Below are 16,973 nucleotides of genomic sequence, written 5' to 3'. Positions count from 1 at the left end.
TTTTAGACATTTGCACCACGAGTAAATCTCTGATTATGCAGAATGCAGCAGCTACTACAGGAAGAAGCTGTTTGGGGTCAACAATGGTAGCTTTAATGTGCCAAGTTTCTCCTGAGGCCTTGAATCTCTCTTGAAGGACAGGGCAGCATAGAATATTGTCCATCCCATATCCCATAAACTAACTGTCAGCTCTCACATGCCCTAGAGCAGTGGTTCTCAACCTGTGGGCCCCCAGATGTTTTGGCCTTCACTCCCAGAAATCCTAACAGCTGGTAAACTGGCTGGGATTTCTGGGAGTTGTAGACCAAAACACCTGAGGACCCACAGGTTGAGAACCACTGCCCTAGAGCACTGCTTCTGAAACTGTGGTCCTAACCCCAAATGGGATCCTCTTAGCTCAATGTTGTGGTCATGAAAAAATTGGCATCAGTAAAAGGTTTCTGAACACCACCCATACACATAAATCTGTCAATAAGAACATGCAGTGTTTACAATAGACTTGGCAGAAAATGCTTCAGCTATTTCATAAAAAGGAAAATCAGTCTGTTCGCAAGTTTTGCAAATGCTGATTTTTATCAGCAAATGTTGGATTGTATACTTACATACCCGGGGTCATATCAAGATTTCTTGGGATGAAAGGGATCACAATTGGAAAAAGTTTTTAAAGCCCTGCTCTAGAGAACACTATCAACTTCCAGGTATTCCAGGAAGATTCAGCTTCCAGCTTTTGCACACAGAATGGAAGGGGTGACCTGCTGCCCTTTGTCTCCAGCAGCAAAATCTCTTGGGCCAGTACTCAAAGTCATTAAGCATTAAATCACTGGGAAGCAAACTTGAATCTGAAATTTGTCCTGAGTTCATAGTTGTCACAGAAAGTTCAGCATCAGAAGCAAGAATTCTTCAGAAGAAATATTTATGTAAATAAATATATGGAGAAAACAGTTTAGATCCTAACATAGATAATTTGGGGAAATCCCTTATGTCCAAATTGTTTCACTCAACTGCCTACAACCTTTCTGACCTCACTCCTAGCAATGGGGTAAAAGGACTACTGGCAAGGACATGGGCAACTTTTGTGAACGTCCTTATGACCCCAAACTGATTTTGTAGAATTCCACCTTTACTCAATAGACACTGCACTACTTCCCACAATTTTCAGAAGGGTTTCCCAACATCACTGGTTAAGCATATGTGCTGTCGGAGGAAGAGATGGGACCTCTGTTCCCATTCCATGAACCTACCATAGAATGGAAACATAACTGGCAAATTATAAAATGAAGATATGCCATGACCTCCATAATTACCTACTGCTCATGGTAGTACCCTACTAAATAACTGTACAAAACTAGGAGAGAACACATGAAAAATGAATCTATGCTATTTATCACTAAGAACTAAATATGCAAGCATTTAGAACACACATAATATGGTTTTATTTAATTGTTCCATAGTATATTGTAGCATGCAAGGTTAATCTTGAACTTGAGGCAGGTGATAGAATCATCTCATTTTTTTCTGATAAAAAGCATGTAGATCATGCAATAGCCACAATGTGTGTGACTATTGTATGGATAAATGCATAGGGTTTGCCCCAACTGATGCAATCCAATCATGTTCTTGATATACACAAATGTTAGATCTGTCTCCATTCACCATCAAACTGGTCAATGGTAATACGGCTCCAGAGAAGTAGCTGAAGTTTTTAGTTTAGCATGGTCACCAGGGAATGTTGAAATACTAATGATGTGCAGCCAGAGTTTCAGTATGAAATTTAAAAATGTTTGTGCCTGGATGAAACTAAATTTGAAAACAGGTGGCCTGGTTGTTCTAGCGCCTACTCAATTGCACACTTGTTTGTTAATACACACTACATTGAGTTTTATGAACTATAGAACAGAGTTTAATCGAGCTGCCCAACTTGCATCAGGATAAGGAAATGAGTGAGGCTGCAGTTTTGCACAGTATATTAAACAGGAGAAATATCAAGCATATTCCATCAAGTTCTTTCCTGAGCTGCTGGTGGGGTCTGTACCTCATTAGCAAAGCACCTGCTTTGTAGGCAGACTATTTCAGGTCCAACTCCTAGAATCTCTAGAAAAGCCTAAAATCCCAGAGAGCCACTGCCATCAGAGCTGACAAAACTGGGCAAGATGGACCAATGGTTTGACTCTATAAGAATACTTTATATTTTCCCAAATTCTAATACCAAACAATGGCGGAAAAAAAGATTCCCCAAAAGATACCAGGAGGTCTGATTTGCTTGAATAGTGTACAATTGTCAGTAGGCAAATGGAATTAAGACCTTTATCATACAAAGTCGATAAAGTGCAATTACAACAGGATAAAAGCCCCTTTGGTGGGGCTTATCACATGACATGATGCCTGTCTTGTAGCTGCATTGTGTTTGAATCAGGAATGGATTGTCTCTTTTAATTGACAGGGGGGAGGGGGGAACTGTCAATGAACCTGATATTGTTCTGACACTATTTTCGTGTTAATAGTTTGCTTCTGCTGTAGATCTGATATTGTGAAGAGAAGGATGGTCTCACCACAATGTTGAAACTACACAACTGCATAGTTGCAGAAAAATAAAAACAAGAACAATGTGCATGCACTGGGTAGGGTGAACATGGGGTGGGAAGTGAGGCTGTGTGGAAGAGTGATTGTGGGAATTTGCATAACCAAAGCACCAGGATAATGCAACTGTAGGGAGGTGAGAAAGTGATTGTTCTAGTAATTATATGTTTCTGTTTGCTTAAATGATGTGATTGTCATGAGACAACAGGCTGTGTGATAATACTAGTAATGGGCAACAATACTCTTCCCTACCTCTATAGTAGCAGATGTATTATGTGCCCCATACTAGCATATTCTACTCGCTCCCACTTCTGGGTTTTTTCGGTGGCATAATGGGGTAAAGCCTTGTAACCTGAAGGTTGGGTTGCTGACCTGAAGGCTGCCAGGTTCGAATCCCACCCGGGGAGAGTGCAGATGAGCTTCCTCTATCAGCTCCAGCTCCATGCAGGGACATGAGAGAAGCCTCCCACAAGGATGGTAAAATATCAAAACATCTGGGCGTCCCCTGGGCAACGTCCTTGCAGACGGCCAATACTCTCACACCAGAAGCAACTCAGGTTGCTGACACGGAAAAAAAAAAACTCGCTCCCACTTCTGGTAAATTCCCCAGAGGGAGAGAGGAGAGGACTGCAGCTGCATGTCAGAACCAAGTTATCTAGCTTTCATTTTTTAAAGGATAGCATACAAGGATAAAAAGAGATCTGGGAGTCTCATGAACCTACATGTTGTACCATGCAAAGCCACAAGTTGTTGAAATGGGTTCTACAAAACTCTGAGAAATACTGTGTGTGGACTGGGTCTGTGCTGATTGTGCTATTCAGTTTGCCAAGTGAAGTTATGCAGTCAACACAATCACTATGCAGGTGGCAAAGAACAAATTCTTCAGTCAACACATTTGAATTCTGATTTTAAAATTCCACATAATCAAGATCCATTCTAAGATTACTTCATCATACTGACTTACCACTTTATGAAACAGCTCAACAATATGTTTGACCCATTTTTCTAGTTATTCCTGGATTACTACATTTTCTCACCTTCCTCCTCCTAATTTAGACAGAGAATTAGGTTATAGTTGGAACAGTTGCCCAAGGACGAGACTGGCTAATTTTCAGACCCAAACATTCGTTTGATGCTTCCTAGCCATGATGTTTGGTAGATAGTCAAACAAGCTGGCCCCTGGTACTTTAGGGAAGGTAAATCCCTCATATCCTTTCTCACAACAAAGAGGGCTCCAAGAATCATGGCCAAGTAACATCTTGACCCCCTGACAGCCTTCCCTATGCTGGAGTAGGAAATGTGGGTAGAATTTAGTAATGTGTCATATCATGGTCAACATGCTGCCCAAATTCTCTCTCAACCTTGGAATCGGAGGAGTATAAATACTGCACTGTAATGCCTAGTATATCACTAGACTGATCACAACAACTAAGCTGTTAGGATGCTGGACTCAGCTTGTTCCCCTAATGACACTGATACCTTTTGCTCCGATGAGTGAAAATATGGAAGTATTTCTGAATGCTGATTTGTTCAAAGGAAGCAGGTATACCACAGATGATACAATATTCTTAACCACGAATTAAGCACTACATGTAATTTTTGGAAGGATAAATATGAACTTGAAATCTTAAGTTTTTAAGAGGGCAGAAAAGGAAGGAATCAAAGTGTCAAGCACCCCATAACATATTTCAAATCTAATTGACCTCCTCCTGAAAAGAGCTTTAAATATTTTACAAAGGTTAGTCTGTAATGTATTGTTTGGCTTTTGCTCCTCACATTTTTAACTTGGAGTCACAAGGGAACAGGGGAAACCCTTCTTCAGTTAGATAAAATTTGCATTCGGATGGTTCAAAACAATGCATCAGAATGTCTTGGCAAAAAGCCCATCCATGTTCTTGGTTAAAATAAAATTCCCTTCCAGATACATTAACATTACAATATTGACAATAGTTAAAATAATTTGCAGCACTAGACTGTGGTGGGAGATGCCACTGTAATATTTAGATATACGGCTATCAGAAATCGTGGCTGTTTTTAAAATGGTCGATGTGCCCAATATTTTTTCTTAGCACTTCAAGGGTGATAGAAGCTTCTTTTTGCTGTCAAAGTGATCAAAGAGACATTGAGAAGGGATCCATAAACAGATGCTGCCCAGTGACAAACCTTAAAGAACAAGATTGCAGGGCCAGATGTTTGAGTGACCTTCGGACTACAGAACATGTTGGCATGGTGTTGATTTAGATAACTGTTGGCAGGGCCTTTCGATTCAGCTGGTAAAAAAAAAAATCTAAATTATGGAAATTTTCCCCTTCTTTTCTCCCCTAACTATAAAACCTGAAACTACTGGTCAGCAAGGCTGATGGCTGTCAAAGAAGTTGAATTCACCACACTACTCTGCCAGTAGGTATCACATCAAAAGGAGTTAGCCGAATGAACACGAACATCTCGAGGCTCTGCCATTTTACATCCCCCCTCAACTTTCAACAGCTGTTTCTTGAGTGAATACAGATGCAAATTAATTATACAAAATGTTTTACATTTTCAGTATTGAACATGCATGTACAGCAATGACCACAATCTAAAGACCAAATACAACAATTAATCAAAAGAGGGGTTACTGGATGAGTTTCTAAATATCATTCTTTCCTTCTATAATAATTTGGATGCACTGAATTTTATGCAAAAGTGAAGCAGAACTTTGAGCAAGTATTGATGAAGTCTAGAAAAATAACACAAATTATGACTGTCAGTAAACTCATTGATTGTTTTCACCTATGTATTCAGCCATTATATTATTTCAAAAAGCTTTTTAATGTCCGCTGCATGAAAAAATTAAGTTTTCTATTAATAGAATACAGAAAGATGGATGTTTCTAATCCCAAATTCCAACATCCTCTCCAGAACAAATGACTATGAATTCTGAGAACAAATACAGAACAGAAAAAAGGGTTTTGCTTTATAACATTAAATGTGATTGAAGACTGTACAGTTCTTCTTACGCTTTTGGACGTTTTGTCACTTTACCTGGAGAAATATACACTGCTTATTCTGAATTGCTGCTGATGTCCAGCACTTGTCAAAACCACTCTCTGTCAAGCATTTCACAAAGTGTTGCAAAATGACAGATCAGGATGTCTGAATAGATGAAGCCCCAGGAAAAACGGAACAGATAGAAAATTCATGACTCTAAACTACATCAAAGCGACTTCTGTCAACATCATGTCAAAGGAAGAAGGGGGGAAAAATGAACTGTTCATTTCAGACAGTTTTAAAAAATATTATTGAAAACACTTTTTCGAGTATGAGCTAAGTGTAAGGAAAAATTAACTTCACATACAGCATGATATCCCATATGTGCCAAAATTACTTTTGAAAAATAGTCTAGAAATAATAAAGTTATACACGTATATACTGTCTGGCAATTAAAATCAGTGACATCCCAAGGAAATGTATGCGATATCTATCAGATTAAAATAGGACAAACCATCTGGCTATAAAGAAATTGAAATATTCTTGACTGCCATGTTTGCTAGAGTCCCAGAATCCCTTCTACTAGTTTACTCCAGTGAAAAAGATTCTCAATATTAACAGAATGCTCTATTTAAGGAAACCAAGTGAGCAATCTTTTAATGTAAACAAGAACCATTACAATCAGTTTTTATTAAAATTGTAGCTTTCCTGTTTTTTTTTAATTTTACTGTTATTTTTTACTAAGTTTCCTGGAAACCTCCCATCTAGATACTACTTTCTAGCTGGTGTCTTGATACACACTGGGATGTGTCCCAATACACATCAATGGTCATGGTACACCAGCCACTCCACCATTCTGCAGTGCCCATACATTGCATGGTAACTGCAAAACTACTCAAGTTCCAAGCAGAATGCCAGCCTAATTGAGAACAAAGGAGTCAGCCTCATGATGAATGAAAATGATACTTTGTACTAGAAGTTTCCAAAGGTAGATGATACCACCAAAAAGTCCTACAAAGCCTATGAAGGGAGAGAACCGTGTTCTCTCCATTTTCTGTCAGAATCCACTTAATTGTTGGTCAAATGGGAGAAATGTGTGGCTGTCCTGATAATATTAGGCAGCAGATCTCATCAGCTTAGATCAGCCATGGGCAAACTTTGGCTCTTCGGGTGTTTTGGACTTCATCTCCCACAATTCCTGACAGCCTACCGGCTGTTGTAGAAGTTGAAGCACCCAAAGAACCCAAGTTTGCCCGTGCCTGGCTTAGACACTTTAGCCAATGCTGAGACATGCCAGGAACTACTGCCCACACATACTCCCCACAACTGTAAATGGACAAGTCCATTGACTCAAATGCTGCAGGGCTGAACAGGGAATGCAAGGTCATTTCTTCTTCAAATTCTGCAACATTTACAGGAAGACCAGAATTTTCTGGCAATTACCACAAATGTGATCATCACTATCTTTCAGTGATCCCTTTAATTATGTCACTTGGCAGGTAGTGTGTGAGAAGGGATAAGAGTTTTGGTAAATACCTTGGCACTCTTGATGAAAGGAAGGGGTCTAGAGCTACATCTTTAGGTTTTGGGACCCAAGGGATGTGGAAGACTATCTTTGGTCTGGACTGGGGGCTTTGACTTCCCTTAAGTCCTATGATGTGTGGATATAGTTCCTTAGGTCCACCTTCAGATAGATACCCAAATGAGGAGCAACCCTGTTATTGGGTTGCTCTCAGGGCTTGGGTACTTAGGAAAGACTGAATAGGATGATAAGGATAACATCTGTCTCAGCTGATTCTGCACTAAATTGCTCCCCACTCTTGGCCCCTTTCCAGGTTCACCATTGTTTAAAAACAATAAATGTATCTTTTTTCATTTGATCTACTTTAAATAAGAATAAATGTGGAATAATTCATGAGTAAAAACAATTTAACACAGAAATTAAAATATGGAAGCATGGGAATTATTGCAGATAGGATTCAAAATGGATTACATTTCTCTCTCTCTCTCTTAATCATCAATCTTTTGTGTTATTTTCTCCTCCTTTTTACTGTCCTATTGCAATGTGGGCTCTGACCTGCATGCTAGCTAATAACTACATTTGATTAATGAAATATGTTTCAAATTCAGGTGCTCACCACAGTTTGATATCTGCTTCTTGCTATGGTTTCAAATTTTGGATTATAGGATCACTATGGGTAGTATTTAGCTTTATGCACACAGTGCTGACCAGAAAGGACAGGCTTCAACAAATCTAGTCGCCATGGATAGTATGGCATTGTCCTTTAGCAAACATGCCAAATGGTTAAACAAATGCTATACCTCACAACCTCTGAGGATGCCTGCCATAGATGTGGGCAAAACGTCAGGAGAGAATACTTCTGGAACATGGCCATACAGCCCGAACACACAGAGAACAACCTTATGATTCCGGCCATGAAAGCCTTCAACAACACAAATGCTTCTCTGCTTCTTACCAGACCTTTATCCTTCACAGAAAGCTGCATACAGCAGCTAGACAGAACTTGAGGTATCTCTGGGCACTGTCATTCCATTAAATGCCCCTTCCCGCTGGAAAAAGGTGGTGAGATAAGAAGTATGGGATGACACTAACCAGGGTGCTGGGAGGGGAGTTTGAAGCAGTTTGCTGTCTATAGCCATGCTCTCTGGCTTGCTTCTGCAACCTGCCATGCTCTTCCTTGGCCTTTTCTTCAAGAAAGTTTAGCTAGTGGCAGTGGCTTGTTCATAGATGAAGAGGATTGGAAGCTAGTTTTAGTTTGGTCACTAAGACTAACTTAAACATGTAGATTTATGTTAAAGGCCAGGATTTAAATAAGGCAGAAGAGACAAAAAGCTTGAATGTAGGGAAATGAAAAGGGACATATAAGCCTGAACTGTTCAGTGATTGTGTCAGGACCTGCTAGATTTGTGCACATATACTTATTTAGATGGAAGCTTCTTGGTAAAATATCTTCAAGTTCTGGACTAATTTTGACCACTAAAGTGTTTGAAGGGTTGCCTTTCCTACAGGTTTGTCTGGCACAAAGTTTCTTTAGCTAAACAAAGCCTTCTCCACACTTTGATACACGTAATTGTTCTTTAGACATGCTGTCTGGATTGCTCCTATCACCTGAATGGACCTTAGGTTACAAGACTAACTCCTTGCTCCCAAGAGGATACAATTCAAAGACCTAGCCCTGTTACTCATAATATTAGTATGCAAAGAGATCTTATAGCATCTTGGAGACTGAGAGAATGAAGTGGTAACATAAACTTTCCTAAACTAAGTGTAGTTCCTCAGATGCAAGGAACTAGAATTAGTTAACAAAAGCATATGCTACCAAGTACTAGCTTTGGCTTACCTAAGATTACTGCCTATGTCCAGATCACAAAAGACTATTAGGAAACATTACATCTGCACAAAGCCAATTGCATCCATATATAGAAATTGGTACCTGAAAAACACATCCATTAACAGTTGGACAGAAAAGTCTCATTGGATTCAAAACACTACAAGATATACGGTTAACATTTTTGTTTTTAAAAAACATGCTTTAGACCACCCCATTGAACATATTATGTGTAAAAACATTGCTATCAATCAATACTGAAGTATGGTTGGAAGGGTGGCTGTTTCACTGTTCACAGACCTAATATATCTTGCTTCCTACTTATGCAAAGATGTTTATTACCTGTAACTGTACAGAGGTGTGTGCTTCACAGCAGCCAAGATTGGTAATAAGCCTCCTTTTCTCATTTACATTGATAGCAAGCATTAGTGAAGATATATGCATTTCATTTCATGGTTCAGAAAGAACAAAGTATATGTATATGTGTGAGCGGTGGGTGGTTAATGAAATGGTCTGACAAACATAAGCTAATACATAATCATACCAGAATGTGGACAGGAACACCTGTTCCCACTTCCCAGACTTACGGCTCTTAAAAGAAAGTTACTACTCGCAAGAACTGGAACTGCGACTATTTAGACATCAATATGCTCCAAGGAAATTTTTGTCATTTCATTTTCCTATCCTCTCCTTTTCTTTTTTTTGAAAAACTCTAAAGGAATGGAGGGAGGGGGATTTTAATGATATCAAGTCTCTTTTGCTTGTGTCCTAAGAGTAATGAAAACTTCACACATGCATGAAGCGCCAGTAATTATTTTAAACTGCCTTCTGTTGTCCCCCTGAGGAACACGGTGGTATTTGTTTGATGCAGTTTAATTAGTGTCAGGGTAATTAATGCTACGCTATCTACATGAGATCAAAACCCTTCCTTTGTAATGTTCTAGTAACTAAGAACCAAGGCAAGGCACAGATTTCAAAACAGGGAAAGTAGGGTAGGAGAGATTCAGAAGCTGCGATCTGTGCTCCTCCATCAAATGTTCTCTAGCCACAGAGGGCACAAGCTGCTATGCACTGCTCTTGTTGAACAAGTGCAATTCATTTCTGTGCGGTCTGCATGGGACATCCAGTCAAGCTCCGCTGAAAGTCTACAGCCAAGACTAGAATTCAAAATTGCACCATAAAGTTATGAAGTCCTGCTGCTTCCAGCCCAAGTCAAATTCTTTTTCTATGGCTATAATCAGATTAACTGAAACTTTCATGGACACCGTGCACCTTGTCAATGGTTGAAATCCATTAATAATCAAATTATAGACTTTTTTTTCAAAGCCTGCTCCCCATAGCTTTTAGCAATAAATACACACTGCTTCAGAATGCAGCATGTGTCCTTATAAACAAAAGCAGCAGTTATTTGAAAGAGCCAGTCCAAATTCACCTGAATAAATAAATAAATGCTAGCACAGTAAAAGACGGAAGAAAACGTATGTGGGAGAGAATGTATATACACATGCATATATATACACACTCCACAAAAAACCCTGATCTTCATAAATTCTCTTAAGCTCTCCCTCTCCTCTTGGTCATCACCAGCCATGGTATAAATCTTGCAACATACAAACTCAGGCTGATTACAGGCTTAAGGAAATAGCTACAGCTATCTTGACTGGATAAATTATATCCTAAAGGTTGTTCCAGCTTTTCTAATAACGCTCCCGTTTGTGAAGGCAGGGTGGGCAGGGGGAGGGCAGTGAGAGAAAAGCAAAGGGAGAAATGGAAAATGCTTAAGAATTTCACTGTCTTTTGTAACCATGAAATTACAAGCTTGACATAATGCCTTTGTGATTGCTTTGACGTCAAAAGAAGAAGAAGCAGGAGGGGGGAATCCTTGACATGTTTAAAGGAGAAGAGCCACTGATCTGGCACAAAAATGATTATCCATGAGAAATAATATCCTGTCATTAATACAATAATAATGGCTTCCTACGATATTCATTTGAACCGTGTTAAGCTTCTAGATTTTTAAAGTCACATGAAAAGGTCAGTTTCTCTTATGGAAATGTACTGGGATATAAAAATGATCATCCTATCACAGTTTTGGAAACGTCTTGGTATAGGGTGCAAAATTACAATGCTCCAGTTGTCTGAAAGCGACATTGGTGTTCACCGTGGTGGTAGTAAGGATGAACTTGCTCTTTTCTTCTGAAACAAAGAACTCTGCTTAGTAACATATATGGTAGTTTACAAAGGAATGTCTATGCTGAACACCTCCATTTCCAGGCCATTCATTACCAGGTGCCTGCTGGGATCAGTTGACTTGCAAAATATGCTTTTTCACATCTTTAGTTCTGCTTCCTGAAGCCCAGTTGTTTATCAATTAAAGTGATAAATATAAGTGACTTTGATAACACAACCAACACATTATGGAGTAAAGTAACCCCTGGAAACCCTGCCATAAGAACTGTATGCAAAGTTCAACAACTGTGAAAGAACTATTAAAGAGGACACACAAACAAGTGACCTTGACTGACAAGCGCACTTCATTCCAGCAATAAACAGCAGCGGCGCTGATAAGTGTTCATTGGCGCAGAGAGTAATTACCTATCTGTCAGCATTGCTGGTGTATGCGAAATAGTATAAATGAAACATACATAATGTACAGCAATAATACCAGGCATGCAGAACCTAATGCATTATCATCATTCTCCGGGCCCAGGTTTATGTGGCTGCCACCACTGAGTAAATGCCTTCGAGCCATGATAATTTCATTCTAATCTCTGTTCCATATTATAATTTTCATAGCTAAAAGATACTGAGGAGCAATACGTTTCAATCAAGGGCTAAATAGAACACAACCTGTAACTGGATATTTTATATCCCCAGATATATAGAGATATAAACACATGTGTATATATTATTTTTTATTTTTATTTGTTTTTTTATTTTTGCTTTAAAAATAATGAACAGAAAAAACCCTGCAAATGTATAGATGCCAAATACTGTCTACGGCAATGTCGCCATGTCTGAAGATGGGCTCTACATATCAGTCAAGAAAAAGGGCAGCTTTCAAATGTCTACAATGCCATTCAGGTTTCTAGGAAATTTCAGTCCCCTTTCCTGAGGTTAAGCCTGTTTCACTTCAACCAAAAGAAGTGTAGTTTGATTTTTGATATTCTTTTTAAGGCACTGAAGAATGAGTTGTGTTCTAATGGATAAGAGCATCAAAATCGTTACGTAACAGTCACAGCCGGTCTGCTAATGATACCAACACCTTCCATCTATGTTTTTAGCCAAGACACATTAAAAGCAAAGTTCCCTTTTTAAAATTCCAGTTAGCTGAGGGATGAAAAACAGCTCAGTGGCAGAGCACATGCTTTGCATGCAGAAGGTGCCAGATCCATTGCAAGTGGAAAAGACTGGGAAGCAGGTAGCAGGAAAAATCTGTGCCTAGACTTGGAAGAACTGTTCCCGGTAAGAAGAGGCTTACTAACTAGAAGGAAAGAATATCTTGACCTTGGTTTTCTCTCCCTAACTTAGAGCGTGGAAAAGGCCACATGAGCTTGGGGGATTTTGGGAATTGTTGCCTAAAAAGCAATTGATCTTTAACTTTTTTCCAGAAGCATAGCAGTATTAATCAATTGCAGCAAAAGTGTCAAAAAAGGCATGCAGCAGTTTAAACACAAATACTTTTGTTTTTATAATCTTCCGTGGGGTGTTGCCAAATTCACGTGCTTGATGTGGTGAGTTACAGTCCACAAATATTTATGCTTTAATACATTTGTTAGTCTTTAAAATGTTATAGGGTGTATTTTCCATTTATTTTAACAATAGTTGTTTAGAAACTACTGTTTAGATAAGGACAATAACTGCTGGTTGTGTTTTTATATTTAAGAACACATAAACGATGCATTTCCAGGCTATTATTTTCAGACTTTGTTATTACCTATTGGGTCAAGACAGTATATTCAGCAGAGACATAGGTTTTTTGTGTGTGTCAGGAGCAACTTAAGAAATTGCAAGTGGCTTCTGGTGTGAGAGAATTGGCCGTCTGCAAGGACATTGCCCAGAGGACACCCAGATTTTTTTGATGTTTTTACCATGCTTGTCTGAGGCTTATCTCATGTCCCCGCATAGAGCTGGAGCTGACCAAGGGAGCTCATCCGTGCTCTCCCCAGGTTGGATTCGAACCAGCAAACTTCAGGTCAGCAACCCAACCTTCAAGTCATCAGACCTGCCAGCACAAGGGTTTAATCCACTGCGCCACCAGGGGCTAGATAGATATACCTTACAGAGATCCCACTTTGATCAAACATACCATACGTCTATAAATGCAAGTACTTCTACAGACACAATTTATCGAAAGATACAAATGTTACAAATATATGCTAGCAAGCTTCTTTCCATCAATGACAAATACCATGGGAATTGACAAATACTACTTACTTATGTATAACTGATTAGTGCAAGAATTAAAGAACATTCCATTCCAGTTGAATCTTGTAGTTGAGCAACAAGATTTTCCTAAATCTTGGTATGTTCCTTCATTCTTGGTTATTTTTCAATCCCAGCTGCAGTCCTTTCTCCTTCATCCATTCCCATGGTTCACTCTTAGGTCCCAATGGATAGGCCTCCCAACTCACTACAGTCTATGAACCCACTTCAGACATGTTTTTCCTGTGCCTGGTGTAGAGTTTCATTACAAGGCTTTCATTTCCCCAATTTATAACAAAGTGGCCATATTAACTTTATTTAAATGCTTCAGAACATCATGTTTGACAGAAAACAATAGACTGGAAAATTGCTTATACAAAATGCAAAAGGGAGTTCCAGTAATTCCTGGTAGCCAGCACTTTTTTTACTCCATTGATGTCCACATTATTCACTGCAAAGTGTCATAATTTCTGCTTGCACAAAACATTTTATTGCTGCAGTGATAAATCAATGGGGCCAATTCCAAAGCTCACTATTACTAAGTTACTCTTTTCAGTATAGATCCCATTGTGAAGGTTAGGCTGGCCAACAGTTGCAAAGATGCACACAACAATAAAAGTCAGTGCCTTGCACAGCACATAACATTAGCTTTGTCTTGGGCTCCCATAGCACATGCTCCAAGAATGTATTTTATTTTTACAGTGCATTTTGAGCTTATTAAAGTATTTATCTTGTACATAACATAAATGCTGATATTACAAATTGTCTTTAAATCCATGGACATCTTTCTCTTTTCCAGCATAGTTTGAGACTGGACTGGAGCAAATTGCATTGAAGCCAAGAATATGCTTGCACGGGATATAAACTTTGCATTTCAGGTCAAGGGCATGCTAAAGAGTAGCTGCAAGCTAGAATAACTGCATTTTGTCAAACATACAGAAAACACATGGGCACATAAATCATTTTGTCCTCTCCATCTTCTTCATCACAATACTTGGTGCTGGATGATACTATAAAATCATATGGTAGTCTTCCTAAAAGTTAGAAAATAATGCCATCACTGAATTTATACTATTGGCAACAAGTTGAAGTCTGCATCTTGTTGGTATTTATTTATATTTTTATCTCATTTCTCAGACTACATTTGCCAATGAGAATTTTAATTATTTTTAATATTGTAAAAATTCAATTTTATTGATTTTTTATTTAGATAGTTATAAAAACTATACAAATTGTTTATACAACCTCAACATGATCTTCAAGTCCATGGTTTCACTTATTCACATCCAACAAAATATGTCCTCTAGGCATTATCTAGGTCCTCCAGTCAAACTCCATGGCATTCTAGGGCCTGAAGTCCTTCATTTCAATGGGATTCACATTTATCCATGGTTTCACATATCCACACAAAGTTCCTCTGAGCAGAACTGAAGTCCAGAAATATATGACTCAGTACTGAGAGTCCCTACTGCTGGGAAATTCTGACCAAGATCCAATTCAGAACTAAGAGCAATTAAGTTTAGTGAAACTAAAGTGAAACAATTTGTAGTCTTGAATATATTTGGTTCCCAACAATGTTGTGGAAACCTGAAACCCATGGACAGATCCATGTTTCTCAAGTGCAAACCTATTTCAGAGACCAGTGGATTCCCAGTTCTCATAACACAATATCTCCTCCAGTCTTGTTGGTAGAACCCCCTTTTCCTTTCATTAGCAGACTCCTTGGTACCAGTATGATTCCAAACTCAAGTCAAAATGTTCAGCCTACACAGACAGAGATGCTTCCAGTTTGTGTCAGATTTTGCATACTGTAAATGCAAAGAGTCTATATCTTGGTATACTTCCTTACACCTGAGTTAAAATTAAGATACTACACAAAACCAGTAGAGAGGATAGAGGTTGAATTAATCTACTTGAAAAAGCAAGGAATTCAGATTCAAACACCTAAGACAATCCAATCTTTTTTTTATTATGGTCCATGACCAGCACAAAGTGGGGCATAAATGCCCTGGGAAGGGGAAACACAGTTTCCTAGCGAAGCAGTTATTAAAAAATAGATTAGAAAACAGTTTGAAATCACAGTTTTAAAACATAGGTTAATGTAGCAGGAATGGAACTGGGGGGAGAGGGGAGGAGACTGATAGGTAGTAAAGGTAAAGGTTTTCCCCTGACATTAAGCCCAGTCGTGTCCGACTCTGGGAGTTGGTGCTCATATCCATTTCTAAGCTGAAGAGCCGGTGTTGTCCGTAGACACCTCCAAGGTCATGTGGCTAGCATGACTGCATCGAGCGGCGTTACCTTCCCACCAAAGCGGTATCTATTGATCTACTCACATTTGCATGTTTTCTAACTGCTAGGTTGGCAGAAGCTGGGGCTAGCAGCAGACGCTCACTCTGTTCTTCAGATTCGAACCTGTGACTTTTCGGTTCGCAAGTTCAGCAGCTCAGCACCTTAACACACTGCACCACCAGGGGCTCCTAAGGAGACTGATAGGAGGGGTCAAAGCACTGGGGAGGGACACTAAAGGGGACAGGAGGGGCGCATTACAAGTCTAGCAGCATTTCAGCTGTAACAGGTTACGTTCCCAACCAAGTGCTGCCTTGTGGGGTCAATCATCATCCGTCTAATTTTAATTGCTGCAGCACAAAACTTAGCAACACTGTAAGTTATTGTAGTGCCAGAGTCCGAAAGCAGCAGGGTGGAGTAATATTTTTCAGTACGCCATGGATATTTTAGAAGCCATGGTGTAATGAGATCAGTTCTAAGGTCTCTGTAGAAAGTGAATTGAAGGAGCACATGCTCAGTTGTTCCTATGTGCACAGGACAATCCATTTCTTCTACAAAATGCCTGAACAAATCCAACTAAAACCTGAAAAAGGCAGGTGACACAAAAACAATTGAGAATTTGTGACCATGACAACATTGTCTACCAATGGACCTACCTATTAAAGCCTAAAAATTTCAGCAATGGCAAACCAAAATAAGTAAAGTAGGCATAAAAGTATGAAGTGTCTGTCTAATCCTTTCACTCCCATTCACTGTACTGAGAGACAGACTTTTTAAAGCAAACAAATTCTCAGAGGACTACAGATTTCAAGCTATTCTATAAAGCTTTCAAATGAGCTACTCAACCCTTTTCTGTTTGGCTAAAGTCTTCAGGGCCTTGTGTGTCTGCCAGATTGCAGTTTGCCTCTGGCTAGAAGGCCATTATTTGAAGATGGGGGAAGGAGGGAAAGGTTTAGCAACCAAGTGGATTTTTGATGCAGTTCATTTACAGTTCCTCATATGTTCATTCTTGTCCAATGCCAAAAGTATCTCAAGAGTTAGAAATTAGTCCTGTTAGGCACTATATATAATATATAATATATATTTAATATAACTCACTAAAAAAAATCAAACTTAGGGTGCATCTACACAGTATAATTAATACAGTTGGATACCATTTTCACTTTTCTGGTAGTTGGTTTGGTACGGCAGCGGCACTCTTAGCAGAAATGGCTTAAGATCTTGTAAAATTACAGCTTCCAGGATCCCATAGCATTGAGCCAGGACAGTTAAAGTGGTGCCAAGCTTTATTAATTCTACAATGTAGCAAAGATGTACTAAACAATGGACTTGATAAACGGCTTGATCAAGATGCACCTTAATATA

General features: G+C 39.1%; 1 protein-coding gene across 1 annotated transcript in view; it reads right to left on the bottom strand.

Annotated features, from left to right (window-relative positions):
• Positions 1-16,973, bottom strand: part of LOC100564185 (cytochrome P450 7B1) — a 105,494-nt gene that overhangs the window by 41,423 nt on the left and 47,098 nt on the right. The gene's annotated exons all lie outside the window — the stretch shown is intronic.

The sequence above is a fragment of the Anolis carolinensis genome, chromosome 4 (genome assembly GCF_035594765.1).
Source record: "Anolis carolinensis isolate JA03-04 chromosome 4, rAnoCar3.1.pri, whole genome shotgun sequence".
Lineage (NCBI taxonomy): Eukaryota > Metazoa > Chordata > Lepidosauria > Squamata > Dactyloidae > Anolis > Anolis carolinensis.
The sequence above is the reverse complement of the archived record's forward strand: the minus strand, read 5'-3'. Positions and strand labels throughout refer to the sequence as shown.